Here is a 19,862-nt window from a genome sequence, read left to right on the forward strand (position 1 = left end):
AGTAGATACCAGTCACCTGGCAGTCCTCCAGAGACAGTACTTCTTTCCAGCTGGGTCCAGGCATGCAACATTCTGAATGCGGTTCTAAGTAACTACATGTCCAAATTGTAAAACAAAACGAGAGAAGGTCCAGTACAGTTAATGAAGTTTAGTTACATCATAGCTTTGAAGTCCTTAGGTTTTTAAGGCTTTTAATAATTTTGACAGGATGTTGTGCGCTCTCCAAAAATAGTATATGATGAGATGGGGAGATGAGAGAGGATGAGACAGGGAGGGAGGGTGAACACACGAACAAATGAGAACCTGAGAGAAGAAAGGCACGTACTGGCTGGATTCAGGTAGTTCCCAGACTCCTCCAGCTTAATCACAGAAGGCTTAAATCTGAAATATGAAGCACGGAAGAAGGAACAACGCTCCAGGCATAAGACTGGAAACAAAATGATTATGTTAAGAACACAGAGGGCTCCACTGTTGCAATCTGCTGCCAAAATGTGCTTAATGTTTATTTCCAGTTTTATCAATCAGATTTATGTAAGACACCAGTGCACATCATATGTAGATCATTTTTGTACCAGACTCTTTAGGTTCTTCTCTTAAGTAAAACTCTCAACACTCACTGATTTTATATGCTCAAAATTTTAGTAGCAGTTAAAATCCAATTTTCACCTTGGATTTCTAGAATGTTTTATTTGGTAGGGAAAAAATAAATCATTTCTCTCTCTACCAGGTCTCAAAAAAGGTACAAGGTTTTCATTACAGTATTCAGACTGCTTTATCCAATGGCTTTGTTTTTGCAGGTCCATAGCCAAGAGCAGCACAAGCCATCCAAATAGATTAAATAAATGGTGGCGTAGGTGGTACCACGACACTGTGTGTTCCTCTCAAAACTGGGTCTGTACAGCATGAGAATAGACTGCAAGGCATGAAGTTAGGCTTATAACAAGGCACAAAGTTTCATGTATGCCCCTTTAGTTATTTAACTATGAAGAGACTTCAATGTATAGCCAGAAACTCCACCAGAGAGATCCTTGTGGCGATATGCAGGGCTCTCTCACAAGAGTCAACCCAAAACCACTAAGTCTTACCTGTGTGTAGAAGTATCTAGAGGAAAGGAAGGTAGAAAAAGGATTTTCTCTTCTCCACACCAAAAGGCCATATTGGAGAGAACCACATAGAATAGCATGTTAGAATTCGGCAGGTCCTTCCCTCAGACTGGTAGATTCTGCTTCTCCATAAGACATAATCACATGGACATAGACCAATTTTGCCTAACCACACTTTCATGCCCAGACTGAGGTGATTTTTACAAGTTAAAGACACAAATGGAATTTCTCCTATGTGAGTCATTCACCACATTCTCAGAGAAAGCCTGTCTCATTTCAAGCCATATCTTATGTATAAGCCATCTAGGAGAAATGTGCTAAATTTACAACCCAATATTGAGCTATTTCAAGTCAGAAGGAAAAATCTATCCTGTCAAATGAGCAATTTGCTATATAGCTCCTCAATAAGTTCATACAACCTCGGGCTGCAGATTAGGGGACACTATAATCCCATACATCCATGCTAGGATTCCCCAAATTCTTGACCCACCTAGAGCAGTGCAAACAGAACAATGAAGATTCTGGCAACCAGGTCCTGTGAATATCAACTGAAGAAGGCAGAGATAAGACGACTATGTGTAGCTATGATAGCAGAGTTCAGATATGATAAACAAGCTTGTTGCCTGAAGCTAGTTGCAAGATGAAGGTATTAGCAGGACTAACAGCTGCAAATCATAGGAAGAGAGGATTTAACTCATAAAGCAAAAGACCTTTACAACAGTTAATGCTCCTCAACAGTGGAAGATGCTGCCGTCTTCACTAGGAATAGAGGCTAGAGGACCATCTCTCAGGAATGCCCAGGATATGAAGTAGACGACTCATGATTTCTGCCAAGTCTAGGGTTCTATGTTCAATATAAACGGATAGGCTGCATTTCTCAATTTAGGAAATGCAAATTACTGCACACTAGAGCCAATCTCAAGTGCTTCTGTTGCTCTCACATCTATAACAGGACCATGTCTGGGCAAATGCTTCCTAATCATCTCCTGTGGCTTATCTCTTCTGTTTTATCAACATCTCCAGAGATGCTCACCCCAGTCTGAGCCTCCTCCTACAGGATTTATGCAAACGAAATGGAAAAGAGAAAACAAATAGAGCTACTCCCAGTCCTAATTCACCAGTGCACTGACCAACATTCTTAGAAGACTCATTGACCCTTCCTATCTTTATTAGCACTAGGCCTCAGTAGGTAAGGCTATTTAAAAATCATTACAATTACTCCATGAATGTTTATGTTATCACTTTTACAACAAAAAATTATTACGAGCAATAGTGTGAAAACTTTTAATTTTTAAACATTGCCAAGAATTAACAGATTGCAGGATAATGTACTTTTCTAAATCTTGGCCTAATTGAGAATACTTATCTGCAGACTTCAACCTCAGTTTTGATGTAATATGGCACTTTCCTGACACTCCAAGTGAAGCTGTGATCACAGTTTTATTAGGTCTCCCTATAAATATATGATCTAGAATGATAGTTCAAAACTTATCATTTGGCAACCAAGGCTTACACATTTTTTGTCAATTAAAAATTCACCTCTGAAGAGCTGTACACAGAAAACTATAAAACACTGCTGAAAGAAATTGAAGAAGACACAAAGAAATGGAAAGATATGCCATGCTCTTGGATTCGACGAATTAACATAGTTAAGATGTCCATACTTCCTAAAGCCATCTATAGATTCAATGCCATCCCTATCAAAGTTCCAACAACATTTTTCACAGAAATAGAACAAAGAATCCTAAAATTTATATGGAACAACAAAAGACCCCCGAATAGCTAAAGGAATCCTGAGAAAAAAGAACAAAGCTGGAGGTATCACACTCTCTCATTTCAAAATAGTAACCAAAACATCATGGTACTGGCACAAAAACAGACACACAGATCAATGGAATAGAATTGAAAGCCCAGAAATAAACCCACACATCTATGGACAGCTAATCTTTGACAAAGGAGCCCAGAACACACAATGGAGAAAGAAAGTCTCTTCAACAAATGGTGTTGGGAAAACTGGATAGCCACATGCACAAAAATGAAAGTAGACCCTTACCTTACACCATACACAAAAATTAACTCCAAATGGATTAAAGACTTGAGTGTAAGACCTGAAACTATGAAACTTCCAGAAGAAAACATAGGCAGTACGCCTATGTTCGACATCGGTCTCAGCAACATATTTTCAAGCACCATGTCTGACCGGGCAAGAGAAACAATAGAAAAAATAAACAAATGGGACTACATCAAACTAAAAAGCTTCTGCACAGCAAAGGAAACCATCAACAAAACGAAAAGACAACCTAACAATTGGGAGAAGATATTTGCAAACCATACATCTGATAAGGGCTTAATCTCCAAAATATATAAAGAACTCATGCATCTCAACAACAAAAAAACTACCAACCCAATTAAAAAATGGGCAAAAGACCTGAACAGACATTTCTCCAAAGAAGATATACAGATGGCCAACAGACACATGAAAAGAGGTTCAGCATCATTAACTATCAGGGAAATGCAAATCAAAACTACAATGAGATACCACCTCACGCCCGTCAGAATGGCCATAATTAACAAGACAGGAAACAACATGTGTTGGAGAGGATGTGGAGAGAAGGGAACTCTCATACACTGCTGGTGGGAGTGCAAACTGGTGCAGCCACTATGGAAAACAGTGTGGAGATTCCTCAAAAAATCAAGGCTAGAACTATCATATGATCCAGCTATTCCACTGCTGGGTATTTATCCAAACAACTTGAAAACACCAATGCATAAAGATACATGCACCCCTGTGTTCATTGCAGCGTTATCACAATAACCAAGACTTGGAAGCAACCTAAGTGCCCATCAAGGGACGAATGGATAAAGAAGATGTGGTATATATACACAATGCAACACTACTCAGCCATAAGAAACGACGAAATCCAGCCATTTGTGACAACATGGATGGACATTGAGGGTATAATGCAAAGTGAAATAAGTCAGAGGGAGAAGGTCAAATACTGTATGATTTCCTTCATTAAGTAGTAGGTAATAACAACAATAAACAAACACATAGAGACAGAGATTGGATTGGTGGTTACCAGAGGGGAAGTGGGGAGCGAGGAGGGCGAAAGGGATAATTCGGCACATGTGTGTGGTGATGGGTTGTAATTAGTATTTGGGTGGTGAACATGATGTAATCTATGTAGAAATAGAAGTATAATGATGTACACCTGAAATTTATACAATGTTATAAACCAATGTTACTGCAGCAAACAAAAAATTAAAAAAAAAAATTCACCTCTGGAGTTACTTCAGAGATGAACAATAACTTGAAGAGGTTGTGATAAATATTGGAGTGTGGTTTCATGAGATTCAATTTTCATACCTTAAAATCACTGGTACCCATGATATCCTCATTTCAAGAATGTTTCCCGCACTATGCCAGGTTCTGGGGAAGGAAGACTCAGCCTTAGGGAAAAGAAAAGAGTGCTGGATTGGAACCATTAGACATGGATCTAAATCCCAGCTCTCTCAGATGAGCAGTGAAATGTTCAATAAATCGTCCAGCCTACTCTTGGCTAGTAAGGGACAATGGGACAAAAAGCCCAACTTCAAAGGACTACAGTGAGATTAAATGAAGCAGGTCCAAGCAGGGCTGCCTTTATCCCATTAGTCCCTGTGTGGGGACTAGAAAAAGGTGACCTTTTGGGATGTCTTCTGCACCAGGACATAGCATTTGGTAAGAAGAAAATGGGCTGCATTGCCATCCGTCCTCCTCAGCTTGAGCCTGTGTGGGTACAATCTATAAAGTGTTAAAGTACTGGCCAATTGCTAGGCTCTCAGGATACATTTATTAAAAGAGTTCACAGGGCCGGCCCCGTGGCTTAGCGGTTGAGTGCGCGCGCTCCACTGCTGGCGGCCCGGGTTCGGGTCCCGGGCTCGCACCGAGGCGCCGCTTCTCTGGCCATGCTGGGGCCACGTCCCACGTGCAGCAACTGGAAGGATGTGCAGCTATGACATACAACTATCTACTGGGGCTTTGGGGGAAAAATAAATAAATAAAAATTATAAAAAAAAAAAAAGAGTTCACATATTTCACTAGTAAAAGGACTACTCCATGAAGATGGCCACCATGTCAAGGACCCACTATTTAGTCTTACTATTTAAGACATTTAAAAACGATAATATTCAAATATTCTTATGAATTATCCTTATCACACGTATGTAACTCATTTTATTTTGTTATCAGGAACCAGTATACAATAAAGTATAAAATACTTTGAGTTTGAATAAAGAACGTTTTCCAAAGAGAATAAGGCACTGGAGCCAAAGGAACAAATAAACAAAACAAAGTGTTAAAGTAATACAGATTTTTAAAATGCTCCTAGAGATTGCACTTAAGTAAAACATGAAAGGAGAAAGAAGGCTGATTCATTGCAACTCTTACAAGAGTATGCAGGACTGTGTTTAGGCAAGAGCTGAAATAAGGCAGTGACTCAATGGCTGGACTAGGGAGAGAGATTCCAAAGAGATGGAGCAGCTCTAGTTAAGCCCAAAACTGACTACCAACCGGGAGGGACCCCAGGGCGGGTATGTGGGGAGGGAAGGACAGAGGAAGGCAGGCCAAATACGAAGGAACAGAGAGGGTAGGTGGGGAAAGTCAGAGAATGAGGTGGAGCTAAGCAATGGAGAATTTTCCAAATTTGGGATTTGATTTGTGGTTGGATATCAAAATTAATCAGGGGACAGGGGAAAGGAAGCATCACAGCTCCTTTTCCCCAGAAAAGTTTTGGATTGCTTCCAGTGAAACATTTGATATCTTTGAAGTAATGGCAAACACAGAAATATTGATCAAAAGAAGGAGGAAGAGGAAAAGATTAAGTGTTTTTATAAAAGCATAGTTTTCTACATCTGGTAGTTCCCCTCAATAGTAAAAAAAAAAAAAAAAATTGAGATGTATATCATTCATGAGGAAAAAGGGAATAAATTATATTTAAGGTCAACATGATCAGTAATCAGAGGACCAAAATATGAAATTGGATAATTATTAAAGGCCCATTGTTTATACTTCTCCTCAAAGAGCAGAAAGGAGCTTTTAAGTCCAGCACAAATGATCTCTTTCCCCAACAAATACTGTCCCTAAGAAGAAAAATCCCAACATAAGGCAAACTCCCAGGCATCTCCATGTCTGGCAGAGTTATTGCTTTAGGAATGTGAAACTGACCTCTCCACATAATCATATTCCCTGTGGGCCCATTGCAAAGTAGTGTAAAGACGACCCATAACTGAGTAAATGGCAGGAACACAGCTTTTGAAGTTGGACCAACATAGATCCAAATCCTAACTTTACCAATTACCACCTACCTGACCATGGGCAAAACTCTCAACCTCTGTCTATTTCCTCCTCTATAAAATGGAACTAAAAATGTCTATTTTCACAGAGCTCTCAAGAAAACTGAGACAACACATGTGAGACAGATTCTACATGAGATAGCCAGATGGCCATCACACACTCAGCTTGCAATCAATATTAGACCCTTCCTCCAGGCCCCTCATTTAAAAACCTGGACTTACCTAACTAATGACCAAGTAATCTAACAGTTACTCGATATACAATGTCCCAGATCGATACAACTTATGGAAAAGAGACGTGTAAAAATAAGTAAGTTAGATCTAGAAATAAAAAAAGAAAAAAGATATTAAGATTTTGCTAAAAATGTTCAGATTTTTACAAAAGTGCTCTGGCTTGTAAAGAAATGGTCAGGGAATAAATGCTGCCAAGAGTTTGTAATTTCACGGATTTCATTTTTAACTCTAATCAAGAAGCACAACATAGCATATCACTGAATTACAATAATTCAACCAGTTGATATCAATGTGCAAGCAGCATACGATTTCACTCTGGAAGCATCAAGATCCTTCTCGTCATGTGCCACGTCTTGTCGCCAGAGGACCAAGACCACGAAGAGCCAAAACAGTGGAGCCCACTCTGCATCTGCTCCCCCCAAGCATGACAGGTCCCAGAGAATATATCTGTCCTTTCGTGTTCAGCTGGTGGTATGGACTGAAAGTTTGTGTGCCCTCCCCCCAAATTCATATGTTGAAGTCCTGACCCTAATGGGATGGCATTAGGAAGTGGGGCCTTTGGGAGATAATTAGGTTTAGATAAGGTCATTAGCGTGCAGCCCTTGTGATAGGGTTAGTGTCCTTATAAGTAGACGAAGAAAAACCAGAGCACACTCTCTCTTTCTCTGCCGTGTGAGGACCTAGCGAGAAGGTAGCCAACTACAAACCAGGAAGAGAGCCCTACCAGGAATTCAATCTGTGGGCATCTTGATCTTAGACTTCCAATCTCCAAAACTATGAGAACATATTTTGGTTGTTTAAGCCACCCAGTCTATGGCATTTTGTTATGGAAGCCCAAGCCAACTTATACAGATAGCTATGGTTTCTTGTGAATCCTCCATGCCCAGAAGAGATGGCCTAAGAGCCAGGATGGAATAGTAGAAACAACATTGGAGTAGGAACCAGAAAGCCTCAGTTTTAGTCTTCACCTACCACAAACTCAATACAAGACGTGAAGCAAATTAGTTTACCTCTCTGGACTTTAGCTTCCTCATCAATAAAATTTTAAGGATAGACTGATTGCTAATATTCATTGAAGTACCTAAATTCTATGATTTTATGAAAGTTCTAGTACAGGGGTGAGAATAACCAGGGAGCTATGGTGGAATGGTGTCCAGTGTTAGGGCAATCCTGTGAAGGTCAGTGTTCCTTAAATGTTCCCCTGCCAGGTTGTATCAGCCTGCCAGGTTGATACACTAGATTCCATGATGCCACGTTTCCTAGTCCTAACATCACACCCTGACCTAGACCAACTTGATCAGTGATAACCAGGAGGCGCCTCCTCTTCTTGACCCTTCCTCTTACCCACCCCTTTCCTGCTAGCCTGTATTCACAAATAGGGCTGCTCTATCTTCCTGAAAATAGTCATGGTTCTTAACTCCTTTTCAGATTGTAAGAAGTAAATATAATGAATGATAGATGATTATCAATAGGCAAAATATCAGAAACTATTCAAGATGGTCATGAAATGCAGATTTTGCATATCGTGACTTGTGACCCATTACAAAGTCACATTATGGTCTATCAACCCACACTGCACAAGTGTCCCATAAATTATTCCACCTGTTCACTTGTTATGCTCACCTCCACCCACACCCAGAAGCACCTTATTCCAATGTTCTGGCAGAAAACTTTGAGGTATTCTGGAGAACAGAAGCTACACCCAGAGTACTATGAATCTGGTTGAGGAATGTGAATCCTGTTTTTGGAAATCTTGGACTTCTTTTCATCAGACCAGAATGAGGTCCCTTATGGGGAAAGTTCTCACTGTATGTAACGGTTTGGATTAATCCAAGCTTCTGTCACAGCTCTTCTTTGTTCCTATCATCAATCTTTTCACTATAATATAAACACATCTCCACTCTGGCAAAATGACTTCTGCCCATCTTCTGAGCAAAACAGTGTTCTTCAAGCCTCTGGACCAACTATGGCTCCAAATTAAACTTGAAAACCTCATGAGAGCTCTTCAATGTCCATGTAACAGAACATTAAATATGTTTATATCTATGTGCCAATAAGAAAGAGGGTCCAAATCCCTGAACCCTATCACCAATGCAACTAGAACAACATATTTGATCAACTTGTTCTGAAGGCCCATCATCATAAAGGAGAATATTGTACGATGGAGCACTGGCAGGATAACAGGCATTGTCTCATAAGAAGAGGAAAACACTTAAATACTTCCAGATTTTCTAAAAGAACTTGTAAAAAATTTTCTTTGGCTTGAGCAGAACATTCTTTATAGGCAAGGTTTTTTTTTTTTAAAGTCCACCCAGCTTTCTTTTATTAGAGTAATTAAAACAATGTTAGGCATTTGGGGTATCTGATATAACCATAATCCTCTGATATTTCAGGCTATTGATTTTACAAAGTATCTACTGTGACTAGGGCATTAACTGCTGGAAATGTATCCACATTGATTTCTGACAGTGTATTTGTTTAAAGCCTGCTGAAGCCAAACCAAGGGCTTCAAGGAATTCCAGACAACTACTTTAGTTTATGAAACGGTATTTTAAAAGTTACACTAAGGCAAAAATGGTTTTAAAGTAACATACAGGGGAAAAAAATTCTTAAGCGTGAAACTTATGATTCTACTTGACATCTTTTCTAAATAAACGATCAAATTTGGGCTGCCTATTTTTCCCACCTCTAAAATGATTTGAGCATTTCAACAGTCAAGTCTACAAGGTTGTAATATGTGTGCCTTGCTATTCTTAAGTTGCAAAAATAATTAAGCATTGTCATGATTATATTCTGACATCATAATTCCCGTTAGCCTTTCCTTGCAGCAAAACAACACAAATCACATCATAAATCCTAGTACTAGACGGTGAGATGATGAAATTTATCCTATTACCAAGGACGTGTCTAAAAAGACTCATGTTAAGGGAGGAAATAAAGATGAGCATACAGGCATGGTTATTATTACTATGGTAACCAGATCCTAAATGATGAACACAAAGACCTATTTTTCCCAATGCTTATTTCTACAACTGTATTGAGAGACATTTTCTATATTAAGCTTCACTGCTTGTCAGTCTCCTTTCTGTCTATGTAGAAAGGAACAAAGGAACAAAAAACATTTTGGGCCTCATAGCACTATGCAAATTGTAACACGTGCCTCATTTGGCTAAGCTTTCAGTTTTTCTGCATCTCATCTAAATACACAGAACTCAAAACTAATAATTACCTACAGTTTGGTTGCAAGTAGTATAGAAAAACTGAATGCCACAAATCATACTAACAGGTTTCTTTAGTTCCCTGCAAGCAGAGAACCACGTCTCTCTTGACCATTATTCTACCACTCGTGGTGGGAACATTTACTACTCACCAAAGAACCACTTGCTTCCCCACATGTCCTGGCTCCCTAACTGTATTAGCCTGCTTGAGCTGCCATAACAAAATACCACAGATTCAGGGGCCTAAATAACATTCATTTTCTCACAGTTCTGGAGAGTCAAAATCCAAGATCAAGGTACCGACCTTGCATGGTTGGTTCTGGTGAGGACGCTCTTTCCAGCTTGTAGGAGGCTGCCATCTTGCTGTGTCCTCAACATGGCAGAGTGAGCTCTCTGGTGTCTCTTCTTATAAGAACACTAATCCTATCATATCAGGGCCCCACCCTTACGACCTCATTTAATCTTAATTACCTCCTTATAGAGATTTTATCTCCAAATATATAGTCACATTGGGGCTTAAGACTTCAACATATGAATTTTGAGGGGGCTACAATTCAGTCTATAGTGCTAACAGTTAGGTGGGGCTGTGTGACTCATTCTGTAAATGGGCTGTGGAAAAGTAATGAGTGGGGCCAGCCCGTGGCTTAGCGGTTAAGTGCGCGCGCTCCACTCCTGGCAGCCTGGGTTCGGATCCCGGGCGCACACCGAGGCACCACTTCTCCGGCCACGTCCCACATACAGCAACTAGAAGGATGTGCAGCTATGACATACAACTATCTACTGGGGCTTTGGGGGAAAAAAAAAAAGGAGGCAGATTGACAATAGTTGTTAGCTCAGAGCTGGTCTTCCTCAGCAAAAAGAGGAGGATTAGCATGGATATTAGCTCAGGGCTGATCTTCCTCACACACACAAAAAAAGTAATGAGTGTCCCTTGAAGTACTTCCCTTCCCTGCTCTAAGAATTGAGGAGGCCATGTGCCATGCTGCGATAGCACAGCAGTAACATGGAGGAACCACCATCAAGCCTGAGTCCCTGAGAGATATTAGCACAGAGCCCCCTGCTTACCTGTTAGACATCTAGGGCATACAAAAATGTAAGCTTTCGTCATCTTTATTACTACAGCACAAGCTAGCCTAACCTGACTGATACTAATATATTTACTGACTACTCATCTGGGCCCAGCACTGAGCTTAGTTCTTAAGTGGCCCTGCCCTCATGAAAAGAACAACCTGGTGAGAAAGACTGGATTCTAAATGCAGGAAGAGTTCAGGAAGGAGAGCACAATGTGGGTTGAAGAAGAACTGGAAGGCTTTCTGGAGAAGACAGTACTTGAGAGGAGTCTCTCAAGTCAGAGAGGATTTGAGAGATCATTCTAGGTACGTACTGACTATATTTGATGTTTCCACAGTTGGTTTTGTCCATAGATCCTGTGCATATGTTAGTTAGTATCAGTGGCATCTAAGACTGTGGAAAAGAAGAAAGATGTCAAAATCTCACTGGCAGAAGACTGCAGGGCTATAGGAGGCTTTGGTAGTCTTCTCAACCAAACCAATTATTTGAAAAACGAAGAAACTGAGAGTCAGAAATATGAAGAGTTTGCTAAAATGGAAAAAGAGTTATGGAGTTGGAAATACCAACACAAGCTAGTTCCCTACCTCTCTGAGCCTCAAGTTTCACTTCAGTAAATGGGAGACAAGACTACCTACTTTTCCTTGTTTTGAAGTTGGTTTGACAGTCAAGTAAGGTCATAAATGTGAATGTTCTCTATCAGCTATCAATTTTATAAAAATACGCCATCTTATTAAGAGGCCTACCCCAAAGCTACAGAATGTTAAGACCATAGTCTTAACAATCCCATTAAAGCTTACACATTCTAAACCAGTCCTTTTCAAAGTGGTCACCTTGAAGCCATGGCTTTGTTCAAATATTTGTTCAAATATTTACAAGTCCTCTGTTTCGATTTTCAAATTCTTTCAGGACTGAAGACATTATTTTAAATATCCTCAATGGTGGCAAATCCCTGCTCACTGAATTGGAAGCTTTCAGATTCATTAAGAATACAGTAAATGAGTGAGCTGCAGAAGATCAAAGAAAGACTAATATTCTCGTGCAGCTCATAAACTAGTTTTAAACAATTCCTTCAAAACAGAAATTTCAAAACTGCACAACAGCATTATCACTAGAATAAGTGCACAATCTCCTAAAGAGATCTCACTGTAACAGAATATCCAATATTATATATAAATTCTTTTATACACAAAAGGGGACAAGAGAAAAAAAAATGGGAGGTCAAGAAAGAAAAAGAAACAGTACTATCATCATTGTGGGGGAAGGTGCAGGACGGAGTAGGGGAATCATTTTGTCATCTCTTGACATAGGGCAATGTTGCTTTTTTCACTACAATTTCATGGGTCAGATTCCAGAGGATTGGAGTTTTTTTTTTAGTAAACCAGATGATTCCACTTCATTTTAGTAAATCTCAATTTCAAGGGATCATGTAGCCAAAGCCAAGAAACATCATCAGATCCTAGAAATACCAGCTGTGACTCTAAACCTTCTTGTAATGTATAGAACCTAAATCAACCATCAATTCAAGCCATGATCTCTTAAAACTACTTCCAACGTGCTCAGAACTGTCATCTTCAAATGTAATGACCACAAAATCTTGCCACTTTGCCAATATCAGAAGTACGTAACATGCTTCCACTCTGAACTGCCCCGTAATTATTCTCAATGCCTATTCCTCTGCAAAAACAGGAGTCTAATTATTAATAGGTATATTATTTTAGTGAGCTCTAGACGTATAAAATATGGAAATTTGATATTCCTGTCATGATAAAGGCATTTTCATTGCCAATAAAATGAAAAACATCTGAGAGGAGGGGCTTGGGAAGGACCAAAGCAGCACAAACTTGCTTGTCTATTAAACAGCTCAGGGTAAGTGAACCCTTGAAGCTGACATACTCTTTGGTGCCCAGAAGACATTGGCCTGGGTAAAGACTGGATATTAGGTAGTCGGAAGGGTAATGTCTGGGTCATCAACCACTCTCTGAAGCACTCTACTTCAGTTCTAAGAATCTATATTTTGATTATCCTAATGTCTCAGACTCATATTCTCAATCCAAGTAAAACTAGCAGTTCTCCTCACCACTGGCAGCAGCCCAGTGACATGCAGACGTGTTCTCTTTCACATGCGGCTCTTTTCCCCTTTGGATCTTATCCCCGTCTTTATTGATCTTCTTGACTCCAACAAAAGGGCCCCTGCACGCAGTCAATCTGGCAGAGGTTGCTGGAGCAAGACCAGCCAATGCTGCAGAGCTCCAGGCACCCATCACTGAGACATGTGTGACACCTTCGACGATACCTCTGCTGCTGACACAGGTAAGGTTTGGCAAGGATGGCCATTTTAGAGCCACTGGAGACAACCAGACTCACTAACACTCAATTAAATATTTCTAGATTATGCCAAAGGAGTATTTGAGCGGGACACTGAAGAAAAACCCAGATGGCACAGAAAGCGCCTGGTGTTAATGACTTATTCCACCTGACGGAGGCCAAACTTCAGTAAACGCAATCAGCATACCCCGACAGGGCTCTCTGCTCATGGAGACGGCAGACGTCTAGTAGCGCCAGCCCTGCGGCTTCCCCAATTGCTGTTCAGCAGCACCTCTGCAAGAGGTCCAAGTTCACCCAGGAGGGCCCTGCCCCTGAGAGCAAGTGGCCTGAAAAATGGGGAAGGGGAGAGAGCCACATAGACACCTGAACCCACTGTTGACCCAGCCTGGCCAACTCAGGTCTCCTTCCCACATAAGGGATGAAGCCCAATGAGAGGCCAAGAGTCTTTGGTAAAATGTTTTATAGTTATTCTTTTTTTAGACTTTTCATCTATTTATGTAGTTTATGGACTCCATGTAGGGAAATAACCAGTGTGAAAAGTTTTACAATGATTCTGGCATTATCTCCATCAGAATGTAACTAGTATTTCATCATAGCTTTAGGCCTCACCCCAGTAATACTCTTATAGTCAGGGCAGAGGAGATTTTGTGGAAATTAAGGAACAGGTCTCTAAGCAGAACTTAATGTCCCAGCTCCCTCAATTGAGCACTAAACTCATTTTCCATCACTGAGAAGAGATTTTGAAAGTCTGCATCCCATCTCTACATCCTCATCTGTATCTATCCATCCATCTATATTTTTTCTGCCATGTGGAATTGACAGGCATGACATCTGTTTCCCTACTTTCTCATTGGCTTCTGTATGGTGGAAACCAGGAAATATTGTTCTTCAAAGTCATGTGACAGAGGTATTGACTTTTTTAAAAAAGCACTTTCAGCTATGTAATTAGGGTATTTTCCACTTCGATGAGCTCACATTTTCCTCTTAATTTCTTCATGACGGTTATTTTAAAAAAAAAGTTTTTTTTAAACAAAAGCTAAGTGTATTGGTTTGGCCATTCAGAAGTGAGAGAGAGACAGAGAGAGAGAGACAGAGAGAGAGAGAGTGTGTGTGTGCGTGTGTGTGTGTGTGTGTGTGTGTGTGTGTGTGTGTTTTCCAGTGCTAAGGTTTAGAGCTTGAGAACGTTATTGAATTTATCTGCCAAAGAGACCTATCTCCAATTAAATTAACTTTTTCTCCACTGGTCCATTCTGTTTCCATCTTTCTTGTCCAAAGAGAACTGTTGGAACAACTTCTGGAACCTCTAAGAGGATCCCAAACAATTTTTGTGTCACTTTAACTCAATTTTGCCCCAGGTCTTATTATTTATATAACCAATAATTAAAGGAAAAAGAAGTCTTCCAATGATTTCAGGATTTCACATCAAGCACTGGTCCTTTCTTCCTAATCCACATAAAGATTATTTTCTTCTGCAGGATATATATTAGAGAAGTTAATCTTAGAGGTGATTTTTTTATGGGTTTTTTTTTTTTGAACCATTATGGAGATATTTTATGCTTGCAAACTATAGAAGTGGGTTTGCATGTTATTTGATCGTCTTTATCTGTGCTCGAGTGCTGTACTAGAAACATCTTCTCTTCCCTTACATCTACTTCAGGTCTTCCAGTATTTCGGTTCTTCTTAGTTAACTCAGGTGTTTATATGTGGAATTTTCTGTTCTTTTGGGATTTACAATAGGAAGGTCTTGAAGCACTTGAATTTTTGGTCTCATCTCGTAATGTCTGGGTCTAATTAAGGGGCATGTTCCCGCATTTAAGAAAGAGCACACGATTGCACAACCAGGCAATGGCAGACTCGGCCTGGATGCTGAGCCCTGAACCCTGCATCGTGATTTTGAATACTTCTCAAAGTCTTTTGGTACCATCTGGCATCATTAGGTCACCGTAAATGTTTGTTTCCAGCAATTGGGCAATAAATAAAACATGTTTGAAACTAAAAAACAGATGCCAAATAAGTTTCAAATTTAGGTAACTATTAAGAGAACCAATTTAAAGCAAAGGGTATCCTTGTACAATGGAAATAGGTGTACATATTCAGGTGTACATATTCAATGTCCCTGTGATGCAAAAATAGATTTGAGGGGTATTTTCTGAAATTTGGCTTTCCTTAGAGATGAAAACTAGCTCGGAAATTTTCAAGTTTTAAGCATGTGAAAACATGAGAGCATCCTGAAAGTAGCTGGTAATTGTAACCAGTGGAGATGTAACTCTAACTCGATCTACACAGTGAGCAAACTCGCAGAAATGTTTTCAAATATAGATGGAATACCCCTATTTACGCTGGTAATTGTAACCAGTGGAGATGTAATTCTAACTCGATCTACACAGTGAGCAAACTCGCAGAAATGTTTTCAAATATAGATGGAATACCCCTATTTACTCCAGGTAGCACAGATACCTATCTCTGCCAAAATTATGACTTATCAAGTACTTCAACTTGATTCATATTCAAGAAACCCATTCCTCTTAGTCATCCCAAATGCTCTATCAGATTAATTTCTATTATTTTAAAGTGAACTTAATGATGCCTGTACCCAGCCCGATTCACATAAAAGTCAATACTTATATGATCTTAAGAACAAGAAATTATTTTTAGGACTCTGAAAGATGAAACATCACTCTCTACAATAGGAATGATTTTCCCCCTATATCTTGGCACTCTCTGTCAAGGGAAAAATCACAGATATTTCCAATTCCATTATTCCTGCTCTTTTCTCTTTATAATACAAGCCAAAGAAATGTCCTCTATTTTCATGAATTTAACTGTCATCACTAGATCTATTCACTGACCATTGAATTTTCTCCATAATCCTCTCTCACTCCATCTCTAACACAGCATTGGATTCCCTGATTAATATCCAGGAATACACCATTCTTGGTGTCAATTAAGGACGGGGTTGCTTAAAACAAAGACATAGCTGCTCATCTTCACCTCACAATCCTCCCCCCACCGCCCCCGCAAGAGTCAGCTCATCAATCGTAGTGAGAATTTATCTGATTTCTGAATCAAGGAAGTTCAGAATATTCCAACTCATCACCATATTTTTCTTCACAACAGCCCATAACCAAATCCTGATGCTTGATTCTTTACAAAAGCCCCTACATTCATCTCTATTTTCAGCTTTACTTCTTAGATTGGACCCTGCTCATTTCACAGTTGGACCAAGGCCAACTTCTGCCTAGCCTCCTCATGTCTACCATCCCCACCTCCACCTATCCCATTCATTCAAAAGTGAAACTTTGAAAATAATTTTCTAAAAATTTATTAAATGTATTAAAGTTACAGTTTTTAAGTTCAGCTTAAAATTATTCTATTTGTAAGTCTAGGAAATTTTAACATTTTCCCTCTTCTTTTTCTCATTTCAAATATGCTGAGATCTTCAAAGAATAATATAATAATCACATGCACATCCACCTCTCAGTCAACAGTTGTTACAGTTTTGCAATATTTGTGTATAAAATGCATTTGAAATTACAGACATCATGGTATTTCACCGCCAAAACTTTCAGCACTCATCTCTCAAGAATAAGGACACTGTCCTACAAATCCCAATACCATTATCACATATAAAAAAATTAATAATTCCAAAATATCATCTAATACCCAGTCCGTATTTAAATTTTCCCAATTGTTCCCCAAATATCTTTTAGAGCTGGGTTTTGTGTTTTTTTAAAACTAGGATTTAAGGTTCATACACTACATTTCTTATTGTCTCATTAGTCTCTTTCCAGAAAAGTCATTCTACTTTTTTTTTCATGATATGATTTTTTTGGAGATACCAGGCAACAAGATTCTAATTATGAATCTGTCTGATGGGAGAGGGGGGAGGGGTGTGTGTGTGATATTTTTAGCTTTACCCTCAGTATTCCCCATAAGCTAGAGGTTAGGTGTAAAGGCTTGATTAGATTCAGGTTAAACATTTTTGGCAATTAGGATAATATGTAAACTTCATACTGTGTCACACCAGAAGGCACATAATGTCGCCTGTCCCACTTTTAACAATTCTGAGTTTGATCACTTGATCAAGGGAGTTTCATGTTATTTTTACCTTGACATCAAGTTATTTTTTTGCACTATGCCTCAGGTTTAAGAGACTTCACATTTGTGCAAACATCTGCCAGGATTCCCAAGCCATTTCATATCTCTGGTCTCTTCTGATACTTCTTCCTCACCCATTTCTTGCACAGTCCTTTCTACTCCCCCTTTTCTCTGTAAGCTTGGTTTCCTAACCCTTAACCATCCATATTCCTCCACCATCCAAGCAGTTCCTGAAATTCTACTCCATGAAGCTTCACTGAATTTAAATACATTGATCACAGTTCATGTTGGATTCTCAACCCCAAGTTTACTGCCTAATTATTAGAATGTGCCACAGAAACAAGAGCTATTTCTGTTAAATTTGTTTTGTATATGATCTCTCACGGCAACACACAAACATAAGTGCTTATTGATAACTCTAGGCATTAATAGTCTCAATAGTTGAAATCTGCAGCTAATGAGTGTTCCCACTGAGCAAAGCACTAGTGAGTGTTTATGTGGTTGTTTTGGTCATTCACTTAAAATCTACCTATACCTACCCTTCTGCAGCTATGTGTGCAAACCAACCACAGCAAGGACACAAAAATGTTCTCAAACATCTTTGTAGGAGACATCTTATACACTATCGACTATTTGCCAGTGATGTATTTTTATAAATGCCTGGATCATCCTTAATGCATGAATTAATTGGGCAGTCGTAGGCATCCAGCAACATTTCTTGCCAACAGGAAGACAAATACATGCTGCAAATGTTTTTCGAAAACAGGCCTTACTTTGAAGCTGTGTATTAGTAACTACACATGCAAAGTAAACTAAGAATTGAGATCACTGTCTGGATCATTCAGATCAAAAGCCAGAGAAGTATCTAGATAAGGCAAAAAGTATTCCATTGAGAGTGAATTATTTGGTAACTCTATCAATTATCCAACTCATTTTGATTGTATAATGCAGTTTAGGATTAAAAGTAAATTATTTAGGGGCCAGCCTAGTGGCATAGTGGTTAGGTTCGCGCGATCTGCGTCAGTGGCCCGGAGTTCGCAGGTTCAGATCCCAGGCGTGGACATATACACTGCTCATTAAGCCACGCTGTGGCACTGTCCCACATTCACAGTAGAGGAAGACTGGCATAGATAATAGCTCAGGGACAATCTTCCTCAAGCAAAAAGAGGAAGACTGGCAACAGATGTTAGCTCACGGCTAATCTTCCTCACCGAAAAAAAAAATTAAAAATAAACAAAAATTTAAATAAATAAATAAGTAAATTATTTATATCCTTTCAAGTTAGCAATCAACTGCCTATTATTATACAAGAATAACAAGTTTGTTAATACCCTATTTTCTTGCTTTTTATCATCTGTGTTCCAACTTGGAAACTAAGGTGAAAGATATTGCGCACAGTTTTAAAAGGATCTGCTTTTTCCCTTCTCATGACCAGCCTAAGCTGGAATGAGTAAGCAATGCAAATGGCACCAAATTCATCCTCCTTCTCCAAGGCTGGTCCGAGGCAAAACTGTGAAGTGCATGAAGTTTACTTCAGCCCCACTGCCCCTAGCAAAACCCGCCCTTAGCACAAGAATCTAGTCTTTACTTCTAAGCTAAGTTTAAATTAATGATGTTCCTTCTCCAAAAAGCATTTGCTTAAACCGGGTATTCAACTCTGGAATGAAAAGGTCCCCCTTCAGTAAGCATTTCAGGCACCCACAGGCAGATAAAGGTCGTGTTTGGGGATTAAGCCTTTCATGTATTACTGAAGTTACATGACATAAGCAGTCACCTCCTCTGATTATTTTTAAGTTTGACACTATTGTGATAAATAAATATCTTCTAAGCTAATACTCACATAGTTTAATGTTTGCAAAGCAGTGCTCACGTTACCGTGTCTAATCTTGACAAAGCCCCATATTCTTGTCTCCACTTTACAGATAAGGAAGCTGGTTCCCTGCCACCAAGTGCTGGGTCCATGGCTCTAGCCAAGATCTTATAACTCCACATGGGTGCTCTTTCCATTAGGGTCTACATCAATTTTGCCTTTAAAAGTGTTTTCTAACTCTCTAAAGCAATAACAATTGATTCTATTACCCACAAATAATTCACACACCAATATTTTTGGAATATTCAGGAATTATAAGTACACCTCATCTACTCTTTAATCAAGTGACAGGAGGAGAACCACAGGACAAAGCTACATCACTATCATGTAATCTCAAAGCACATAGCACCAAATGGTTAGGGTAGAGGAACCAATATTTTTGTTGCCTTCACTATGCACTTTCAATGGGAAGTTTTAAAGAAAACTCAGCCTTTCTCCCACTTTACAACATAAATATAGGCCTAAAGCTACACGTAAATCCAATGACATTTAAAATGCACTTCAAATAACTCACGCATTGCCATTCTATTGATGAATTTTTATAAGAAAATGAAAGATGAAAAACTATAGCGTGATGGGTTCAATATTCGACTGTACCTACTAACCTGC

General features: G+C 39.3%; 1 protein-coding gene across 18 annotated transcripts in view; it reads right to left on the reverse strand.

Moving 5' to 3' along the window:
• LTBP1 (latent transforming growth factor beta binding protein 1) overlaps nucleotides 1–19,862 on the reverse strand; it is a 381,680-nt gene that overhangs the window by 163,506 nt on the left and 198,312 nt on the right. The window lies entirely within an intron of this gene.

Source organism: Diceros bicornis, chromosome 12 (genome assembly GCF_020826845.1).
Source record: "Diceros bicornis minor isolate mBicDic1 chromosome 12, mDicBic1.mat.cur, whole genome shotgun sequence".
Lineage (NCBI taxonomy): Eukaryota > Metazoa > Chordata > Mammalia > Perissodactyla > Rhinocerotidae > Diceros > Diceros bicornis.